At 52.2% G+C, this 4,984-nt stretch overlaps 1 protein-coding gene across 17 annotated transcripts in view; it reads right to left on the bottom strand.

The window, feature by feature from the left end:
* Nucleotides 1-2,580: 2,580 nt before the first annotated feature.
* The window catches only part of epb41a (erythrocyte membrane protein band 4.1a), a 27,204-nt gene continuing 24,800 nt past the window's right edge, over nucleotides 2,581-4,984 (bottom strand). For 15 of the 17 annotated variants that reach the window (XM_019888961.1, XM_019888966.1, XM_019888968.1 and 12 more), the window contains one exon: nucleotides 2,581-3,514. The gene's annotated coding sequence lies outside the window, so the exon portion shown is untranslated. The remainder of the gene's footprint in view (nucleotides 3,515-4,984) is intronic. The other 2 variants (XM_019888962.1, XM_019888963.1) reach the window with 2 other exon arrangements.

Below are 4,984 nucleotides of genomic sequence, written 5' to 3'. Positions count from 1 at the left end.
GGGGGGGGGGCGTCACCCACTGAGAGGACAGGTGCAGGCTGGAATCGGTTGGCCGGCAATCGAGGGCCCGCCTTGAGTTTCTACAACCGGGAACGGCGGACAAGAGGGATGGAAAGCCATCTGAGCTGCCAGCACGTTTGCAGACATCTTTGATGACGTCGGTGCTCGTCGCCGCTTGGACGAGCGGGCAACATTTCCGTTGGCGGAAGCTCATTTTGGGCCGCAGCAAGCATTGGTGTGTGAGTGGGGGGGGGGTCGCATGGGAATCTCCAAGCCGCCATCCAAGTTGGCACTGCAGCACCGCTCACGATCACATTGTGAGATCGACTTCACCAAATCCTATTTCAACACGTCAAACTACGAAAGGAAAAAGAATGACGACGCGCAATAGGTGTCCAAACTACGGCCCGCCAAAAAAAAAAAAAAAAAAAAAAAAAAAAAAAAAAAAAAAAAAAAAAAAAAAAAAAAAAAAAAAAAAAAAAAACAAACAAATCCAAAAATAAAAATAATATTTAAGGTGAAGGTGGGCAGACTGAGAAGAGTGCTTGACAGAAAACTCGGTGCCATTACCACTCATGCATTTGTTGCGATAGCGTGGAGCTTTTTCGCTCGAGGCAAAGCTACAAGGGGATCAAGTTGGAGTTTCTAGTCGCTGCTTCATGGCGCCGATGTTTCGCTAGCCGCTTCACACCCTTGTCAAGAGCCGTCAGCGTGAGCGGCAATGAGATGAGCCGCTTTGACCGGCCATTCCCACAGCTGCGCAGACCTCCCTCTCTCAAATGCGCTCGTCCACAAAATGACCAACAGCCTCTGCCTCCGGGACCCCCTTGGGGGGGAAACGGGGCCCCCGATGTTTCCCGAGCTGAAGTCAAGCGACCGCTCTCGTCCGACGCCACACACACGCAATGCCGTTTTCCGCCCGGGGACAGCCGGCTCGGGATTTTTGGGCTGCCCCAATACATGAAATTGGCATTCAGTAAGCGCATTTTGCATTCGGTTGGGTGCCATATCGGAACGGGTTTGACAAAAGCAAACCTTGGCGTGTGAGGAATATGCCAAGAATGCAGAAATCGCAAAGGGGCAAACACGATTTCACAGCATACGGCTGCGAAATCTTCAAAGGGCATTCAACCGCAGAGGGTGAAGGTTGCTCGTTTGATCGCTCGCTCTTGCGCTATTGATCCGAAACCTGCCCCGGTGTGTATGAAAAAGACCCTCTTCTCCCTGCCCCTCTCGTTTATGCGCATTTTAGTTTCTAAAATGGCGCGAGGGTGTTTGTGACTCTGGAGATGAGATCAGTCATTGAACTCTTTCAACGGCTGTAATAAATCAACACGTGAGGGAGGGATACGCCTGACGAGTCAGCAGAGATCAAATCAAATCAGGTGACGGAGAGGCGCGAGGCTTCCAATGGAAGATCGACTGCGTGAGCCACAAATCGGCGACGCTCACCGCTGACAGCCGGCAAAGATGATTCGCTGAGAAAAGTGGAAAGCCGGGCCGGGTGACCTTCGAAAGACAAGGTCGTTGCTGGCTAAAGCCATGCTCGCAAAAGGTTGCGCGTTCGCACAGTGAAATTATATTCCGCATTCTTATTTTGATACATGACGGGTGCTCGGATTCTGCCGAGCCCACATGACACCGCGGGACTCGGCGGTCGAGACACGATTGCACCTTTTGGTGAGAAGAAATCAAGGCGTGGACAATGAACGGGAGAAAAAAAAACAAAAACAAACCCAAACACATTTATTCATCGCGCGGTGCTCCTGGACCGCGTGAGGATACCATGAAAGAAGCGAAACGATGCTTGTTTCCAACAATCCAGACAACGGCACACTGAACAATCCACCACGTTTCAAACAAACCGGACAGGATGTTGCATCACGGTGCCCAGAAACAAAAGCAAACAATCAAATCAATGACGAAATAGCTTCTCAAAGGGGGGCTTCCCGAGACACTATTTTGTACTTGCTTGACCGGAATGGAAAATGTTGGCAAAAGACAACGGTTCGATCACAACGGGTACGCCTGCCACAAATTGGACCAAAAGATGAGCCGGGAACTACATTGGGGTGATTTGACGAACGCAATGAATGCCATTTTGCTTCAGCGTGACTCGTTTTTCAACGACATGGGCGGTCCTCATTCCGGCGTAAATATCGCGCACGCGATGATCGACTGGACGTCCTCGAGCGTTGCCCCTCAGCAGCAACGCAAACGGCATCACGACTTGGAAAAATAACTGTTCTTAGGATGCCAAAAATCATTTGTCATCCGAAGGCGTGGCAGGGAATGAGCCGTGGTCGACTCCGAACCGATCGCAACGTCGAGTCTGAACGGAGCGACGGGCGACTCGACGGTCCGTGCGCCCTCTGGAGCCCCCGAACGTCGTCAAGCGACGACCCCCGAGACCGCTTCGTCGGGCGCGAATCAAACGGGCGGCCGACGGTCTTCGGGCGTCGAGCGCAAATCATTCTTTTCGATCTCTCCGTCCTAAAGCGAAGCCAGCAAACAAAACCGCAAAGTCGAGCGCTGGTCCGAAAGGCGCCGCGCGCCCGACATGGCACGTGAGCCCAGAGGGCCTCCGACGGGCGGCGGAGGTGAGCAGAAATCAACGTCCGAGTCTCCGGCGCAAACACGACAGCAAGAGCAAAGCAAACAAGAAGTGAACAAGTGCTCAAAACGGGGGTGTCAAGAAAGGGAAGATTCTTTTCCACATTGAAGAAGAAGAAAAAAAAACAAAACATTTCTTCACATTAAAAGGGAACCCGCGATACCAATTCGTGTACTGTACAAGAAATCAAAGCGAGCGGGGAAGGAACCTTGAGTCTGGATGTGTACAATCAGCCACATTCGCCGTGTTTGGATCACATTGCTTAAATTAAAAACAAAGAAACAAACAAAGAAACAAACCCGGCGTTGCCCCACATGATCGCGAACCAATTGGGATTGTAAGAAAAGCTCTACAAAAATAAAGTTCCGTCATCACAAAGATTAAAAGACCAAATGCCCCTTTTGGAAAAATGTTCTCCGTCTCATTTCACAAGTGTTTTTTTTTTTGTTCCTTATAAAAGGTACGTTGTTGGGGAACAGCCGGTGGGACGGCGTTTTGGCAGGAAGTCGAGTAGGAGCGGGAAATTTCTCCCGGCGAGCCCCTGGAGCACAACTTCCCGAGGTTCCGTCAGGGAGTCGGTCCGTCCGATGTGGTCTGGAGGTTCATGTCAAAGGCGCTCGCCGCTCTGAGGTCAAAAGGGTGTGATGTGGGGGAGGTGGGGAAGGGGGAGGGAGGCCTCTGAGGGGATTGGGATAAGAGTCATCCATCCATTCATTCATTCGTTCGTTTTCCAAGCCGCTTCCGAGCACACCCTGAAGCGGTCGCCAGCCCATCGCGGGGGCACGCCTGGACAACCAACCGTCCGCGCTCACACTCACACCGATCGGGACAATGTTTTTGGGGGGGAACGGGGGAGAAAAAAAGCGCAGCGCCCGGAAAAAAGAGCCCCGCGCCTCTGCGCTGCCGGGCCGACGTGATGCCAGTCATAGGGAAGGAATATTGAGGGGAGATGGAGAGAGAGAGAGAGAGAGAAAAAAAAGGATAGAATCAGTGTTTGAACAGCATCAACATCCATCCATTTTGGATCGCGCTTCACTTCTTTCAGGTGGCGGATAAAGCGCCCTCGTGAGCCCTTCCCTGGCCGACATTCGATTGGGAGAATCGCAGTCGTCAGCTCTAAAAAGCTCCTAACATTTTGGGTGAATGAAAACAGCAAAGAAAGAAATAGCAACATTCTTCTTCCGAATTCAGTGTGCGAAGAGAGCGGCCGGCTCTTCTCGCAAGCCAGCCCGGACCTGCTAGCACACGATTTTTTTTTTTTTCCGACAACGGCGGGAGATGCCCAAAAATGTCAGCGTTTCTTCGGCGCTCCAAGGCGGGGGCAGACGGCATCGACCTCCTCAACGTGGGGAATTCCCAGCGCGCATTCCCCCCGCCCCCGTAAAAAGAGCAATGTGGGAGGTCGCGCGCCGTGTTTACACGGCAGCAGAGTCGGCCGGCTGAAGCCTTCCAGACTCCCGGCCTGGGCCTTCAACATTCCGTAAACGGGGGCCTCTGTGATGAAAGCCACATGGGCACCGTGACTGAACAAAGCGCATTCCAAGGGGGGGGGGGGGGTCTTCGTTTCACGTTGGAGCACGCGCGGCATTCGAGCGGAGGGGCAAGCTTTTATTTTTTCCATGCTGAGCCCCTTCCCCAACTCCAGTGGGCTCATCCGGCTTGGGTATGACCCCCGTTGGTTCCTTCCAGGTCCATTCGGCGCAGGGGGGGTCCAAAGTTTTTACTGGCGGAGTCGCATGCAGAAAGAGGCGAGGGCGAAATTCATCCGCCTTGAGAAACGCGCTCGAGTCAGTCCGGAAAGCGATTCGAGATTGTATTGTCGAGTGAATTCCGGCAGCTTTCTGTTCAGGGCGTTAAGGAAAACAGTTTATTTTTTTTGGGGGGGGGAGGGTCAATAACACCCCCCCCCCAAAAAGAAAAAAAAACTGTAGCTCGGTGGCCATTTTTCAAGGACTTTGAGGATCATGAATGCGATATTTTCAGACATCATCACATCACAAATGATCACCACTCCGATGGCGGTGAAGGATGCCAGGCAGATCATTTTGGTATTTCTTTTGGGGGTTCCTCCGCATTTTTGTCCACGGTGCCGTGACACACTTTGGCTTTTCATGATCATAAATGCTTTCGATTGAAAGAATAATGATGCATACGCCAAGCTTCGCTTTCCACCGTTCCCTTTGAAATCGTCACAACCTTTATCTGTTGCTGAGTTGAGGCGAAAGTTGCGGCAGGTCGTGAATTCAAGAAAAAGGAAGGCAACGCGAGCAAGAATGGGAAAGGGCGCAACACCTCGGAGCCCAAATACGGCCCCACTTTGGAAAGGGACTCGAACGCGAGCCGGCGCCGTAGCCGGCAAACGCAGGGGAA

This window comes from Hippocampus comes, unplaced genomic scaffold (assembly GCF_001891065.2).
Source record: "Hippocampus comes isolate QL1 unplaced genomic scaffold, H_comes_QL1_v1.1 scaffold674, whole genome shotgun sequence".
Classification (NCBI taxonomy): Eukaryota; Metazoa; Chordata; class Actinopteri; order Syngnathiformes; family Syngnathidae; genus Hippocampus; species Hippocampus comes.
Note: the sequence above shows the minus strand (reverse complement) of the source record. Positions and strands in the feature narration are given on the sequence as shown.